The following is a 15,827-nucleotide window of genomic DNA, read 5'->3' as shown; positions in this document are numbered from 1 at the left end:
GCAGTTAGTCCAGCAGACCGGACTGCGTCAAGCACAGCTTGGACCTTTGGAAGGTGGGATTGCCAATCTTCACTATGGATTACCACATCATCCAGGTAGGCGGCAGCATACCGAGCATGTGGTTTTAAAATTTTATCCATCATTCTTTGGAATGTGGCGGGAGCTCCATGTAAGCCAAAAGGCAACACCTTATACTGAAAGAGGCCGTCTGGGGTTGAGAAGGCTGTCTTTTCTTTTGCCCTTTCTGTGAGGGGAACCTGCCAGTACCCTTTTGTTAGGTCTAGGGTTGTGAGATATCGGGCTTTGCCCAGTCTCTCTACAAGTTCATCTACCCTGGGCATAGGATAAGTATCAAATTTTGACACCGCGTTTAGTTTCCGGTAGTCATTACAAAACCTTGTTGTACCATCTGGCTTTGGGACTAAGACTATAGGGCTGTTCCACCCACTTTGGGATTCCTCAATTACACCTAGTTTTAGCATTTTTTTAACCTCTAAACTTATAGCCTTTCTTTTGGCCTCTGGGATTCGGTACGGTTTAAGGTTAACTCGGACCCCCGGTTCAGAGACTAGGTCATGTTCAATTACGCTAGTTCTACCTGGCCGTATAGAGAAGATTTCTTTGTTTCTTTTCACTAAATTCTGAACCTCTCGTTTCTGATGAACAGACAGGGTTTCAGCTATGCTAACCTCTGGGTCAGTTTCTTGATTCTCTGACGGACCTGGGGGTACTAGGGTTAACAAGACTTCTCTATCTTTCCAGGGCTTGAGTAGGTTTATATGGTAAATTTGCTCAGGTTTCCTCCTACCTGGCTGTCTTACCTTATAATTTACTTCTCCCACTCTTTCCAAGACCTCATATGGCCCATGCCATTTAGCAAGGAATTTACTCTCCACGGTGGGAACCAGAACTAGTACCCTATCACCTGGAGAAAAAATTCTGACCCTAGCACCCTTATTATATGTATTCCTCTGTGCTTCTTGAGCTTTCTCCATGTGTTCCCTCACTATGGGTAGGACTGCAGCAATGCGGTCCTGCATCTGGGCAACATGCTCTATTACACTTCTGTAAGGGGTAACCTCGTGTTCCCAAGTCTCTTTGGCTATATCCAGTAAGCCCCTTGGGTGTCGGCCATACAATAGTTCAAACGGGGAGAAGCCAGTGGATGATTGGGGAACTTCCCTAATGGCAAATAACAGGTACGGTAACAAACAATCCCAGTTTTTCCCATCTTTATCAACCGCCCGCCGTAACATGCTCTTTAAGGTTTTATTGAACCTTTCCACTAAACCATCTGTTTGTGGATGATAGACTGAGGTTCTGAGATGCTTGATTTTTAGGAGTTTACATAGCTCTTTCGTTACTTGGGACATAAATGGTGTTCCCTGGTCAGATAGAATCTCTTTAGGAATCCCGACCCGGGAAAACAGAACTACTAACTCTTTTGCTATGTTTTTAGCTGAGGTGCTACGTAGGGGAACTGCCTCCGGATATCGGGTGGCATAATCTAATATTACCAATATATGCTGATGTCCCCTAGCAGACTTTATTAGGGGTCCTACTAGATCCATAGCAATCCGGTCAAATGGTACCTCTATTATGGGAAGGGGTACCAATGGGCTGCGGTACGCCTTGAACGGGGCGGTGATCTGACATTCTGGGCATGAGGAACAATAATTCGTCATTTCTGCCAGAACCCCAGGCCAATAGAAGCTTCGGAGAACCTTTTCTTTTGTCTTTTCCACCCCTAGGTGTCCCCCCAATGGATGACTATGTGCGAGGTGTAATACTACGTTACGGAATGTCCGTGGTACCAACAATTGTTTAGTTGTAACTGATTTCCTTTTATCAACCCGATATACTAGGTCGTTCTCTACCTCGAAGTAGGGGTAAGCAAGTGACCTATCTGGTTGGCCAGGAGTACTATTCTGGTCCCGTATATTTCCCCTTGCTACCGCTAATGTGGGGTCCTCCCACTGGGCCTTCTTAAAACTCCCAGGACTGACCTCTAGGTCAGCGAGGGTCTTATCCGGTTCTGGGGTGGTAAGTGTCTGCTCAACATCTTGATTTGGGGTATTCCCTACCAAAGTAGTGATGGGGAAGGGAATTTTACAGCACTCCTCCTTTTCCCCCTTCTTATTTGGGCCCTCGTCAACCTCCATTTCTGAAAAAGGGAAAGGATTTGTTTCTTCTAATACTTCGTTATGGTCCGCTATTGAACTCTGGGCGCTATTCTGAGCGGGGGACCACATTTTTAGAAAATGGGGAAAGTCGGTCCCTATTAACACATCATGTGCCAGTTTGGGTACAATACCCACCTTGAAATCTAAAGAACCAAACTCTGTTTCAAAAAAAACATCAACAGTGGAATATTCATGATTATCCCCATGTATACAACAAATTGCCACTCTTTGTGAACTGTTTCCCTGTTTCTTCTTAATGGGCAAGAGGTATTCGGACACTAGTGTGACCATGCTCCCAGAGTCAAGAAGTGCCCGAACCCTCTTACCATTAACCTTTACAAATGCCCACAGATGGTTATTCAAGGGGTCCTCTGGGCTAGGGCCCATACATTAGGACAACAGCGAATAAGGTTCCACGCTGTTGCATTGCATGGGCTCATCATTTAGTGGGCAGATTTTTGCTGTGTGGCCCCTCTCATGACAATTTACACATTTAGGTACATAGTCTGTGTCCCACTTAGAGCCTTTTCCCGGCTCCCCATGTTGGCTATTGCCCTTAGTGTGCGAACCACTGTTGCTGGTGCTGCGTGAAGGTGGTCGCCGCTCTTCAGCGCCCCTTAACCCCGGTACCCTTTTACCGTCTCTGGAAGAGTCCTGGAACCTCGGGTAGTGGGGTTGCTCCACGACTGTGGGTTGCGGGTGCTCTTCTGCTGCATTGTACCTTTCTACGAGGGCCACAAGCTCATCCGCATTGTGGGGGTCACTCCGACTGACCCAACGGCGTAAGGCAGAGGGAAGTTTCCTCAAGAACTGGTCCATGACCAACCGTTCCACGATGTGGCTGGCTGAGTTGATCTCGGGTTGTAGCCACTTCCGGGCGAGGTGGATGAGGTCATACATCTGGCTTCGGGTGGCTTTATCCATCGTGAAGGACCATGCGTGAAACCTTTGGGCGCGAACAGCCGTGGTTACGCCGAGGCGGGCGAGGATCTCGAACTTCAATTTTGCATAGACGTTAGCTTCGGCTGGCTCTAGATCAAAGTAAGCCTTCTGGGGTTCGCCGCTTAGGAAGGGTGCGATTAGACCAGCCCACTCAGCTTCTGGCCATCCCTCTCTCTGTGCCGTGCGTTCAAACGTGAGAAGATAGGCTTCCACATCATCCGAGGGTCCCATCTTCTGAAGGTAGTGGCTTGCCCTGGTCATTTTCGGTACTGGGGCTGCCGCTGCCAGTGGAAGGTTACTGATAGTCCCCCTCAGGATCTCGAGTTCCTGCTGTAAGCCCTGAGCGAACCGCTGTTGCTCCTCTCTCAGCAAGCGGTTTGTCTCTTGCTGGTTTGCATTCGCGTTTTGCAGGGCTTCATTCGTCTGTTGCTGGTTTGCATTCGCCTGTTGCTGGTTGGCATTCGCCTGTTGCTGGTTGGCATTAATCTCTTGCTGGGCTATTAGCAGCTGTTGCTGGGCTGCATTCGTCTGCTGCTGGTTTGCATTAGTTTCTTGCTGGGCTATTAACAGCTGTTGCTGGGTTTCATTCGCGTCTTTCTGGGCAGCGACATTGCGTACCAGCGCACCCACCACGTCTTCCATCTTGTTTGCAGAGGATGAAAAAAACTTTTTTTTTTTTTTTTCAAAGTTCTTCAACCCGCAGACCCCCTAGTGCTCTGCCCGCATTCTCCACCATATGTGACAAACGGCTTACTCCGGGGCTCCGTCGTTTGTCCGGGACTGTTTAGAACACGGTCTTTTAGAGTAGGTTAAATGATGAGGCGTCACGTACTGTTCCTTTAAACAGGCTATGCCTGGTTTATTCAGTCCCAGGCACTGAGACTGCCACAGTGCATACAACAGAAAACAGATCAAAACAAAAGCTGCTCACCTGAGCGATAACTTAACTTAGATATCCCTGACTCAGGGTTGGAAGTGGCTTTTCCACTTCCAACATCAAAACACGGTACTTTTGCAGTCTTACACAAATGAACAGAAAGATTGAACCTGTTTGGGGAAGAGGCTTCTCCCCTCTGTAGTTCAGCAGCCTTCCAGCCTCCTGGCTCTTGTGGGGAGACCAGAGCAAACAGAAAATCAGTCTTTCATACCTGATTCCTAATTAGCATGACAGGTGACAGAAATCAGGCAGCAGACAAACTCTGGTCTGGATCTCTCATCCCTCAGTTCCAGCGCTTGCCAAACTGTGGGATGGAGTGTATGTATTATAAGGCTGCACTCCCAGGCCAAACAGGATAGAAACTGTCTAGTATCCTGGGAGCCCTATATACGGAATTTATTACCATCCCCTGGTTTCTGTCACAATATATATATATATATATGTAGCCCCCTGTAAACAGCCTGGGCTATACCTATCTTCCTCCTACTGTGATAAGCCCTGTTAAGATCAGGCGCTAGTAATCATCATGGGTTTTCCCCCTTCATAGCCTTAACCTGAGTGGTAGACGCAGGCCTGGACTCTGCTGCAGGCGTGAGCAAGAGGGGAGGTTCTGCTGACACCATGAGGGGAGGGGCTAGCTCTATATTTAGCAGCCAACTCCGGTGAGTGTTGGTTGGTTCTTGTCTTTTTGCCGTGTTCCTCTCTGTTGATGGTTCTCCGGAAGAGAGAGTAGCTTAGGAAGAGTTCGAGTGAACAGTGATATCGAGAGTCTAGAGTTGCTTAGTATTAAGCCGTGAGCCACGAATCCTGCGGAACGGTCCGAGGAGTATCGGGAGGCTGTGGGCTCCCCGGCGCAGCGTGCCGGAAGAGAGCGAGAGGAACTGGAACGATCAGCGTCTATAAGTAGAGCTGATAGAATTATATACGGGTGGACCAATGCCCTCACCCCACTGCCAGGGGTGATGGGGGGGAGAATTCAAGACCCACCTCAAGGCTAACCTCGGGGGTGGGCCACGGGGTATTGACGCCCTAGCTCAGACCATCCTGTCGGAGGAGTGACTTGTAGGGAAGGAGAGGAGGAAGCCTTTGGGCGGAGGTGAGCGGTGTATACCTCGTCCGGGCGATTGTATTGCGGCTGCTGGAAGCCTTATCGTTGGGATATCGTTGCTCTGTCAAATAAAGAGACTATTCTTCACCCGTAAAGACTGTGTGTGATTTGTAGAGTATAACCCTGGGACCTGAGGGGTTCTTTTATATCGGTCCTGTCCCATTACCCTGGGAGTATAGAAGATGGAGGCGCTGCATCACTAAGAGATCATGGAGGCTATCACCCCAGAAGCCCGGTCCTGGCTCCCCCACAACACCGCGGGAAGCTCAGGCCCTCCTGTTCCTAACAGGTACGCACCACACCGCATGTAATCAGCCCCCATGTACCCTAGACACCACCGTAGAGGGGGGGGAAGCAGGGTTACATTTGGAGGCTCTGCTGAGATTATATGTATCAGAACAGGACCGGCTTATAGCGAGGCGGAACAAGCAGACTAAGATGCACTCTCCCGGCAGGTGTTTTAAGCAGGTAGCGTGAGGCAACTGGGGGGGTCATAGCAGTAACCAATCCGGGAACCATGGCCCAGGGTCCACGTTATGCAGGGGTGGATAGTTAGAGCTGATCAAGTCCCTTGAGGCGGGTAGCGTGAGGCAACTGGGGGGGTCAGCCTGTTAACCAGCCCAGGGGCCATGGCCCAGGGCTCGCTATGAGTGGCCAAAAGCAGGAGACGCCCGTACCTAGACAAGAGGTATCTTAGCTATCACCCGCACCACAGAGCACTTGCACGTAGACATCGGGAGTACAGTGCATAGGAGGAGAGGAGTTCCGTTGAGCCTGGGGTACCAGCCACCTCAATTTAGAGGGTCACATATAGTATGAAGATGCAGAGTCCACCTTTGGAGGTAAACATGGTCTAGGTACGAGATACCCGTTAGACATGGAGAGTAGGGCACAGGCACATTTGGAGGGAGTATCCAAGATGGCGACCATCCCTACATGTGCTCCGCGGAGAGGCGAGCTAAAATGGCGGTTCCTGCCAAGCCTGGAGCAAGCACGTGAGATTTGCAAAAGGACTGTGAGACAGTTGTGGCGGGAAATGTGCAAGAGTCTGGCGCCAAACCCAGATTCCTTGCAGGAGGAGCGGAGTGGCGCGAAAGCCGAAAGGCCACGTCATGCTGACAAGGAAAAGACCCCGCCTCTGGATTCCACCAGAGGGAGGGGGCCCACAAAGAGCCAATCAGGAAGGTCCTCCCCCACGAAGGGAGGGACCGGAGACCTGAGCGAGGAGCGTCACTTTTGTCTGGCATTCGAGGAGCAAGGAGCTGGAAAACTGAGTTGTCTCCACTCTGAACGAGCCATGTCAGAGATAAGTACCTCCATTCACCAAGTACCTGGAGGCCTACTGGTCGTGGCAGTAGCGGAGCACGAATACGTTCGGTGCTTGTGTGTGCACTGCGGACTACCCGGCGCGGTGCCGAGTACCAAGGCCCGATGTGCTAAATGTGGTACGTTTTATTTGTGGCCAACCGAGCCGCGGGATTTGTTTGGCACGCCGCGGGGTGCCTCTCCAGGAACTTTGACGGAGGTGGCGGACGACAAAGAAAAGACTGCCCTGGGTCCCCGTTATACCATATCGGGAGGAACCAAGGCTCAGCTAGTTATTGAACTAAGCAAGCTGACCACCCCAACAAGCGTGACCGCAGTGTAGGTACACAAACGAGGACATTTTGTACCTATATCTACGGGTTGTATCGTTGAAGAACCAGGTGACTCCCCAGCGGAGGAACCGATCGTGATTTCTTCAGAGGAGGAGGATATGGGTGTAACATCGGTGGCGATGCGCCTACCGGCGAACCACCCCAAAGGCATCAAAAGAGAACAGACCAGTCCGGGGACCATCCGATGGCGAACGCTGGTGCGGCCCACCGCCGTGGTGACTCCCAGTGCAACGGAGACGGAGACCGTGACGATCCTAGCGGAGCCCGATGTCATCAAAAAGCAGCGGAGTGGTAAGGAGACCCCCACCACCCCCTTACTCCCGCCAGGCGCAGACCGCACTCACGGTGAACGAGAAAGAGAGGCTTGAGGCCTACTTGTTCGATCATGTACCGGATGGGGACTCTGCCGGCGATTCGGATAACATCAGTTCTGGTTCCACTGGGAGAAAGACCAGTCTTGGGGGGATATTCTCCCCTCAATACATAGCCTCTGTCATGGCCAGGGCTAAGCTACAGAGTCGAGGTTTCCCCAGAGAAGCCCAAAGCATGAGGGGGAGTGCCGCTAAGAAGACGTTCATTGGGCGGGGTGTTACCCGTTTGCTGGACAATGTTCTGGACGTTTCTCCAACCCCGGCCCTTAGCCCCCCTGCCCCGGCCACTGCCCCTGCGCCGTCACGAGTGGTGCCACCGGGACCTACCAGGGATAAATTATGTAGATCCCCAAATACGCTAATGACTTGTGGGATTGGGAGTTGAATGAGGAAGGGTCTGAAGGGGAGATACCGTATTCAAGTATTATACCTGTACCTAACCCTGTGCCGTTTTCTCCTGCAGCTAGAGGGAGGGACCGAGAGTCTCACACTCCAGTAGAGACTGGGTCTACTAGTACAGTAGTGTCCAAAATGAACCCCACTAGGTATTATAATGCCAAGGGAAGGAGAGATTGCTCGCAATCTACTGATGCGGGTACATCCGGTGTATCATCACAGGTAGAGTCTGATGTAGAACGCACTAGTCAGGCCGCTGAGTATGAGCATCGCGATAAATGGTGGGCGCCTTTGTTCACCGGATAACACGAGGGGATGGACCGTACGCGGTTCTTGTTGATTAAGAACGATGTAGTAGACCAAGCATGTCAAACTCAAATGCTAACAAGGGCCACATTAAACAAGGTTTAAGTTCAGGTAGGCCGCAAAAAAAAAAACTTAAATTTTCATAGAAACGTAGGTTTATTTCGAGAAGTACTGTGTGTGTGTGTGTGTGTGTGTGTGTGTGTGTGTGTGTGTGTGTGTGTGTGTGTGTGTGTGTGTGTGTGTGTGTGTGTGTGTGTGTGTGTGTGTGTGTGTGTGTGTGTGTGTGTGTGTGTGTGTGTGTGATGACCTTACTAACCGAACAAAAAAAAAGCCAGGTGTGAATGATTCTGAACCCATTAACCAGTGTCAGGATGCCCCCTCTTCACAATTTCTAAAGCAGCAATCCCGCCTGGGATCTTACCTGATCTGCAGTCCCTCAAGGTACTATACTGGAGGGGAGGTGTTCCCTACCTGTCTTCCGATGTCCCCCGTGTGAAACTTGAGTCAGATCCGGAAGAAAGCAGAATAGGTTATTTCGGTGTAGGTATAGGGCAGTTAAGATAAAAACGAGAGACAGAGAGGCAGAGAGAGAGGCAGAGAGAGAGGCAGAGAGAGAGGCAGAGAGAGAGGCAGAGAGAGAGAGGCAGAGAGAGAGGCAGAGAGAGAGAGGCAGAGAGAGAGAGAGGCAGAGAGAGGCAGAGAGGCAGAGAGAGAGAGACGCAGAGAGAGGCAGAGAGAGAGAGAGGCAGAGAGAGAGAGAGGCAGAGAGAGGCAGAGAGGCAGAGAGAGAGAGAGAGAGAGAGGCAGAGAGAGAGAGAGAGAGAGAGAGAGGCAGAGAGGCAGAGAGAGAGAGGCAGAGAGAGAGAGGCAGAGAGAGAGAGGCAGAGAGAGAGGCAGAGAGAGAGAGAGAGAGAGAGAGAGAGAGAGAGAGAGGCAGAGAGAGAGGCAGAGAGAGAGAGAGAGGCAGAGAGAGAGAGAGGCAGAGAGAGAGAGGCAGAGAGAGAGAGGCAGAGAGAGAGAGAGAGAGGCAGAGAGAGAGATGCAAGAGAGAGGGGCACAGGGACAGAGGCACAGGGACAGAGGCACAGGGACAGAGGGACAGGGGCACAGGCACAGAGGGACAGAGACAGAGGGACAGGGGCACAGGGACAGAGGCACAGAGGGACAGAGACAGAGGGACAGAGGGAAAGGGGCACAGGGACAGAGGCACAGGGACACAGGCACAGGGACATAGGCACGGGGACAGAGGGACAGAGGCACAGGGACAGAGGGACAGAGGGACAGAGGCACAGGGACAGAGGGACAGAGGCACAGGGACAGAGGCACAGGGACAGAGGCTCTCCCTGACACTCTCCCTCTCCCTGACACTCTCTCTCTCCCTCTCCCTGACACTCTCTCCCCCTGACACACTCTCTCTCCCTGACACTCTCTCCCCCTGACACACTCTCTCTCCCTCTCCCTGACACTCTCCCTGACACTCTCCCTCTCCCTGACACTCTCTCTCCCTCTCCCTGACACTCTCTCTCTCCCTCTCCCTGACACTCTCTTCCCCTGACACACTCTCTCTCCCTCTCCCTGACACTCTCCCTCTCCCTGACACTCTCCCTCTACCTGACACTCTCCCTCTCCCTGACACTCTCCCTCTCCCTGACACTCTCCCTCTCCCTGACACTCTCCCTCTCCCTGACACTCTCTCTCTCCCTGACACTCTCTCTCTCCCTCTCCCTGACACTCTCCCTCTCCCTGACACACTCTCTCTCCCTCTCCCTGACACACTCTCTCTCCCTCTCCCTGACTCTCTCTCTCTCCCTGCACTCTCTCTCTCCCTCTCCCTGACTCTCTCTCTCTCTCCCTCTCCCTGACACTCTCTCTCTCCCTCTCCCTGACACTCTCCCTCTCCCTGACACACTCTCTCTCACTGACACTCTCCCTCTCCCTGACACTCTCTCTCTCCCTCTCCCTGACACTCTCTATCCCTCTGCCTGACACTCTCTCTCTCTTCCTCTGCTTGACACTCTCTCTCTCTCTCCCTCTCCCTGACAATCTCTCTCTCCCTCTCCCTCTGCCAGACACTCTCTCTCTCTCCCTCTCCCTGACACTCTCTCTCTCCCTGACACTCTCTCTCTCCCTCTCCCTGACACTCTCTCTCTCTCTCTCAGACAGACACACATACACTCAGACACACACACACTCAGACACACACACACACACACACACTCAGACACACACACTCAGACACACACACACACACACTCATACACACACACACACACACACTCAGACACACATATACATACATACACACATACATGCACACACACACACACACATACATGCACACACACATACACATGCACATGCACGCACGCACACAGACACACACACAGACACATATATATATATATATATATATATATATATATATATATATATATATATATATATATATATATAAAATCACACACACACACCACCTTGCTGCCACCACTGCTCCGGGACACAACCCCTTCCTCTCCTCCCCCCCCCCCCCCCGGTGGCCGCGCAACCCCCCTCCATCTCCCTTCTCCCTCCACCCACCCTCTCTCCCTTCTCCCCCCTCTCTCTCCCGTATCCCCCCTCCCTCTCCCTTCTGCCCCCATCCCTCTCCCTTCTGCCCCCCTCCCTCTCCCTTCTGCCCCCCCTCCCTCTCCCTTCTCCCTCCACCCACCCTCCCTCTCCCCCCTCTCTCCCTTATCCCCTCTCTCTCCCTTCTGCCCCCCTCCCTCTCCCTTCTGCCCCCCATCCCTCTCCCTTCTCCCTCCACCCACCCTCCCTCTCCCCCCTCTCTCCCTTATCCCCTCTCTCTCCCTTCTGCCCCCCCTCCCTCTCCCTTCTGCCCCCCCTCCCTCTCCCTCCACCCACCCTCCCTCTCTCTCCCTTCTGCCCCCCTCTGTCTCCCTTCTGCCCCCCTCTCTCTCCACCCACCCCTTCTCCCCCCATCCCTTCTGCCCCCACCACCCCCACCACCAGCCCATTTTTCATACCCACTCCCCTGCACCAGCCCCAGTCCCAGTCCGTTTTTCACACCCACCCCCCTGCACGAGCACCAGCCCCAGTCCCAGCCCGTTTTTCACACCCACGCCCTGCACCAGCCCCAGTCCCAGCCCGTTTTTCACACCCACCTCCTGCACCAGCACCAGCACCAGCCCCAGCCCGTTTTTCACACCCACCCCCCTGCACCAGCACCAGCCTCAGCCCGTTTTTCACACCCACCCCCCTGCACCAGCACCAGCCCCAGTCCCAGCCCGTTTTTCACACCCACCCCCCTGCACCAGCACCAGCACCAGCCCCAGCCCGTTTTTCACACCCACCCCCCTGCACCAGCCCCAGCCCGTTTTTCGCACCCACCCCCCTGAACAAGCACCAGCCCCAGCCCGTTTTTCACACCCACCCCCCTGCACCAGCACCAGCCTCAGCCCGTTTTTCACACCCACCCCCCTGCACCAGCCCCAGCCCGTTTTTCACACCCACCCCCTGCACCAGCACCAGCCCCAGTCCCAGCCTGTTTTTCACACCCAGCCCCCTGCACCAGCCCCAGTCCGTTTTTCACACCCACCCCCCTGCATCAGCCCCAGTCCCAGCCCGTTTTTCACACCCACCCCCCTGCACCAGCACCAGCCCCAGCCCGTTTTTCACACCACCCCCCTGCACCAGCACCAGCCCCAGCCCGTTTTTCACACCCACCCCCCTGCACCAGCCCCAGTCCCAGCCCGTTTTTCACACCCACCCCCTGCACCAGCCCCAACCCGTTTTTCGCACCCACCCCCCTGCACCAGCACCAGCCCCAGCCCGTTTTTCACACCCACACCCCTGCACAAACCCCAGTCCCAGTCCCAGCCCGTTTTTCACACCCACCCCCCTGCACCAGCACCAGCCCGTTTTTCACACCTACCCCCCTGCACCAGCACCAGCACCAGCCCCAGCCCGTTTTTCACACCCACCCCCCTGCACCAGCACCAGCCCCAGCCCGTTTTTCACAACCACCCCCCTGCAACAGCACCAGCCCCAGCCCGTTTTTCACACCCACCCCCCTGCACCAGCCCCAGCCCCAGCCCCAGCCCGTTTTTCACACCCACCCCCCTGCACCAGCCCCAGCTCTTTTTCGCACCCACCCCCCTGCATCAGCCCCAGTCCCAGCCCGTTTTTCACACCCACCCCCCTGCACCAGCACCAGCACCAGCCCCAGCCCGTTTTTCACACCCACCCCCCTGCACCAGCACCAGCCCCAGCCCGTTTTTCACACCCACCCCCCTGCACCAGCCCCAGTCCGTTTTTCACACCCACCCCCTGCACCAGCCCCAGACCGTTTTTCGCACCCACCCCCCTGTACCAGCACCAGCCCCAGCCCGTTTTTCACACCCACCCCCCTGCACCAACCCCAGTCCCAGTCCCAGCCCGTTTTTCACACCCACCCCCCTGCACCAGCACCAGCCGGTTTTTCACACCCACCCCCCTGCACCAGCACCAGCACCAGCCCCAGCCCGTTTTTCACACCCACCCCCCTGCACCAGCACCAGCCCCAGCCCATTTTTCACACCCACCCCCCTGCAACAGCACCAGCCCCAGCCCGTTTTTCACACCCACCCCCCTGCACCAGCACCAGCCCCAGCCCCAGCCCGTTTTTCACACCCACCCCCCTGCACCAGCCCCAGCCCTTTTTCGCACCCACCCCCCTGCACCAGCACCAGCCCGTTTTTCACACCCACCCCCCAGCACCAGCCCCAGTCCCAGCCCGTTTTTCACACCCACCCCCCTGCACAAGCACCAGCCCCAGCCCGTTTTTCACACCCACCCCCTGCACCAGCCCCAGCCCGTTTTTCACACCCACCCCCCTGCACCAGCCCCAGTCCCAGCCCGTTTTTCACACCCACCCCCTGCACCAGCCTCAGCCCGTTTTTCGCACCCACCCCCCTGTACCAGCACCAGCCCCAGCCCGTTTTTCACACCCACCCCCCTGCACCAACCCCAGTCCCAGTCCCAGCCCGTTTTTCACACCCACCCCCCTGCACCAGCACCAGCCCGTTTTTCACACCCACCCCCCTGCACCAGCACCAGCACCAGCCCCAGCCCGTTTTTCACACCCACCCCCCTGCACCAGCACCAGCCGCAGCCCATTTTTCACACCCACCCCCCTGCAACCACACCAGCCCCAGCCCGTTTTTCACACCCACCCCCCTGCACCAGCACCAGCCCCAGCCCCAGCCCGTTTTTCACACCCACCCCCCTGCACCAGCCCCAGCCCTTTTTCGCACCCACCCCCTGCACCAGCACCAGCCCGTTTTTCACACCCACCCCCCAGCACCAGCCCCAGTCCCAGCCCGTTTTTCACACCCACCCCCCTGCACAAGCACCAGCCCCAGCCCGTTTTTCACACCCACCCCCCTGCACCAGCACCAGCCCGTTTTTCACACCCACTCCCCAGCACCAGCCCCAGTCCCAGCCCCAGCCCTTTTTCCCACCCACCCCCCTGCACCAGCCCCAGCCCGTTTTTCACACCCACCCCCCTGCACCAGCACCAGCCCCAGTCCCAGCCCGTTTTTCACACCCACCCCCCTGCACCAGCCCGTCCCAGCCCGTTTTTCACACCCACCCCCCTGCACCAGCCCCAGTCCCAGCCCGTTTTTCACACCCACCCCCCTGCACCAGCCCCAGCCCCAGCCCCAGCCCGTTTTTCACACTCACCCCCCTGCACCAGCACCAGCACCAGCCCCAGCCCGTTTTTCACACCCCTGCACCAGCACCAGCCCCAGCCAGTTTTTCACACCCACCCCCCTGCACCAGCCCCAGTCCCAGCCCGTTTTTCACACCCACCCCCCTGCACCAGCCCCAGTCCCAGCCCGTTTTTCACACCCACCCCCCTGCACCAGCCCCAGTCCCAGTCCCAGCCCGTTTTTCACACCCAAACCCCTGCACCAGCCCCAGTCCCAGCCCGTTTTTCACACCCACCCCCCTGCACCAGCCCCAGTCCCAGCCCATTTTTCACACCCACCCCCCTGCACCAGCCCCAGCCCGTTTTTCACACCCACCCCCCTGCACCAGCCCCAGTCCCAGCCCGTTTTTCACACCCACCCCCCTGCACCAGCACCAGCCCCAGTCCCAGCCCGTTTTTCACACCCACCCCCCTGCACCAGCCCCAGTCCAAGCCCGTTTTTCACACCCACCCCCTGCACCAGCCCCAGTCCCAGCCCGTTTTTCACACCCACCCCCCTGCACTAGCCCCAGTCCCAGCCCGTTTTTCACACCCACCCCCCTGCATCAGCCCCAGTCCCAGCCCGTTTTTCACACCCACCCCCTTGCACCTGCCCCAGCCCCAGCCCGTTTTTCACACCCACCCCCCTGCACCAGCACCAGCCCCGCCTGTTTTTCACACCCACCCCCCTGCACCAGCACCAGCCCCAGCCCGTTTTTTACACCCACCCCCCTGCACCAGCCCCAGTCCCAGCCCATTTTTCACACCCACCCCCCTGCACCAGCCTCAGTCCCAGCCCGTTTTTCACACCCACCCACCTGCACCAGCACCAGCCCCAGTCCCAGCCCGTTTTTCACACCCACCCCCCTGCACCAGCACCAGCCCCAGTCCCAGCCCGTTTTTCACACCCACCCCCCTGCACCAGCCCCAGTCCCAGCCCGTTTTTCACACCCACCCCCTGCACCAGCCCCAGTCCCAGCCCGTTTTTCACACCCACCCCCCTGCACTAGCCCCAGTCCCAGCCCGTTTTTCACACCCACCCCCCTGCATCAGCCCCAGTCCCAGCCCGTTTTTCACACCCACCCCCTTGCACCTGCCCCAGCCCCAGCCCGTTTTTCACACCCACCCCCCTGCACCAGCACCAGCCCCAGCCTGTTTTTCACACCCACCCCCCTGCACCAGCACCAGCCCCAGCCCGTTTTTCACACCCACCCCCCCTGCACCAGCCCCAGTCCCAGCCCGTTTTTCACACCCACCCCCCTGCACCAGCACCAGCCCCAGCCCGTTTTTCACACCCACCCCCCTGCACCAGCCCCAGTCCCAGCCCGTTTTTCACACCCACCCCCTGCACCAGCCCCAGCCCATTTTTCGCACCCACCCCCCTGCACCAGCACCAGCCCCAGCCCGTTTTTCACACCCACCCCCCTGCACCAACCCCAGTCCCAGTCCCAGCCCGTTTTTCACACCCACCCCCCTGCACCAGCACCAGCCCGTTTTTCACACCCACCCCCCTGCACCAGCACCAGCACCAGCCCCAGCCCGTTTTTCACACACACCCCCCTGCACCAGCACCAGCCCCAGCCCGTTTTTCTCAACCACCCCCCTGCAACAGCACCAGCCCCAGCCCGTTTTTCACACCCACCCCCCTGCACCAGCACCAGCCCCGCCTGTTTTTCACACCCACCCCCCTGCACCAGCACCAGCCCCAGCCCGTTTTTTACACCCACCCCCCTGCACCAGCCCCAGTCCCAGCCCATTTTTCACACCCACCCCCCTGCACCAGCCCCAGTCCCAGCCCGTTTTTCACACCCACCCACCTGCACCAGCACCAGCCCCAGTCCCAGCCCGTTTTTCACACCCACCCCCCTGCACCAGCACCAGCCCCAGTCCCAGCTCGTTTTTCACACCCACCCCCCTGCACCAGCCCCAGTCCCAGCCCGTTTTTCACACCCACCCCCTGCACCAGCCCCAGTCCCAGCCCGTTTTTCACACCCACCCCCCTGCACTAGCCCCAGTCCCAGCCCGTTTTTCACACCCACCCCCCTGCATCAGCCCCAGTCCCAGCCCGTTTTTCACACCCACCCCCTTGCACCTGCCCCAGCCCCAGCCCGTTTTTCACACCCACCCCCCTGCACCAGCACCAGCCCCAGCCTGTTTTTCACACCCACCCCCCTGCACCAGCACCAGCCCCAGCCCGT

This window comes from Ascaphus truei, chromosome 2 (genome assembly GCF_040206685.1).
Source record: "Ascaphus truei isolate aAscTru1 chromosome 2, aAscTru1.hap1, whole genome shotgun sequence".
In the NCBI taxonomy this organism is placed as follows: Eukaryota; Metazoa; Chordata; class Amphibia; order Anura; family Ascaphidae; genus Ascaphus; species Ascaphus truei.
The sequence above is the reverse complement of the archived record's forward strand: the minus strand, read 5'-3'. Positions refer to the sequence as shown.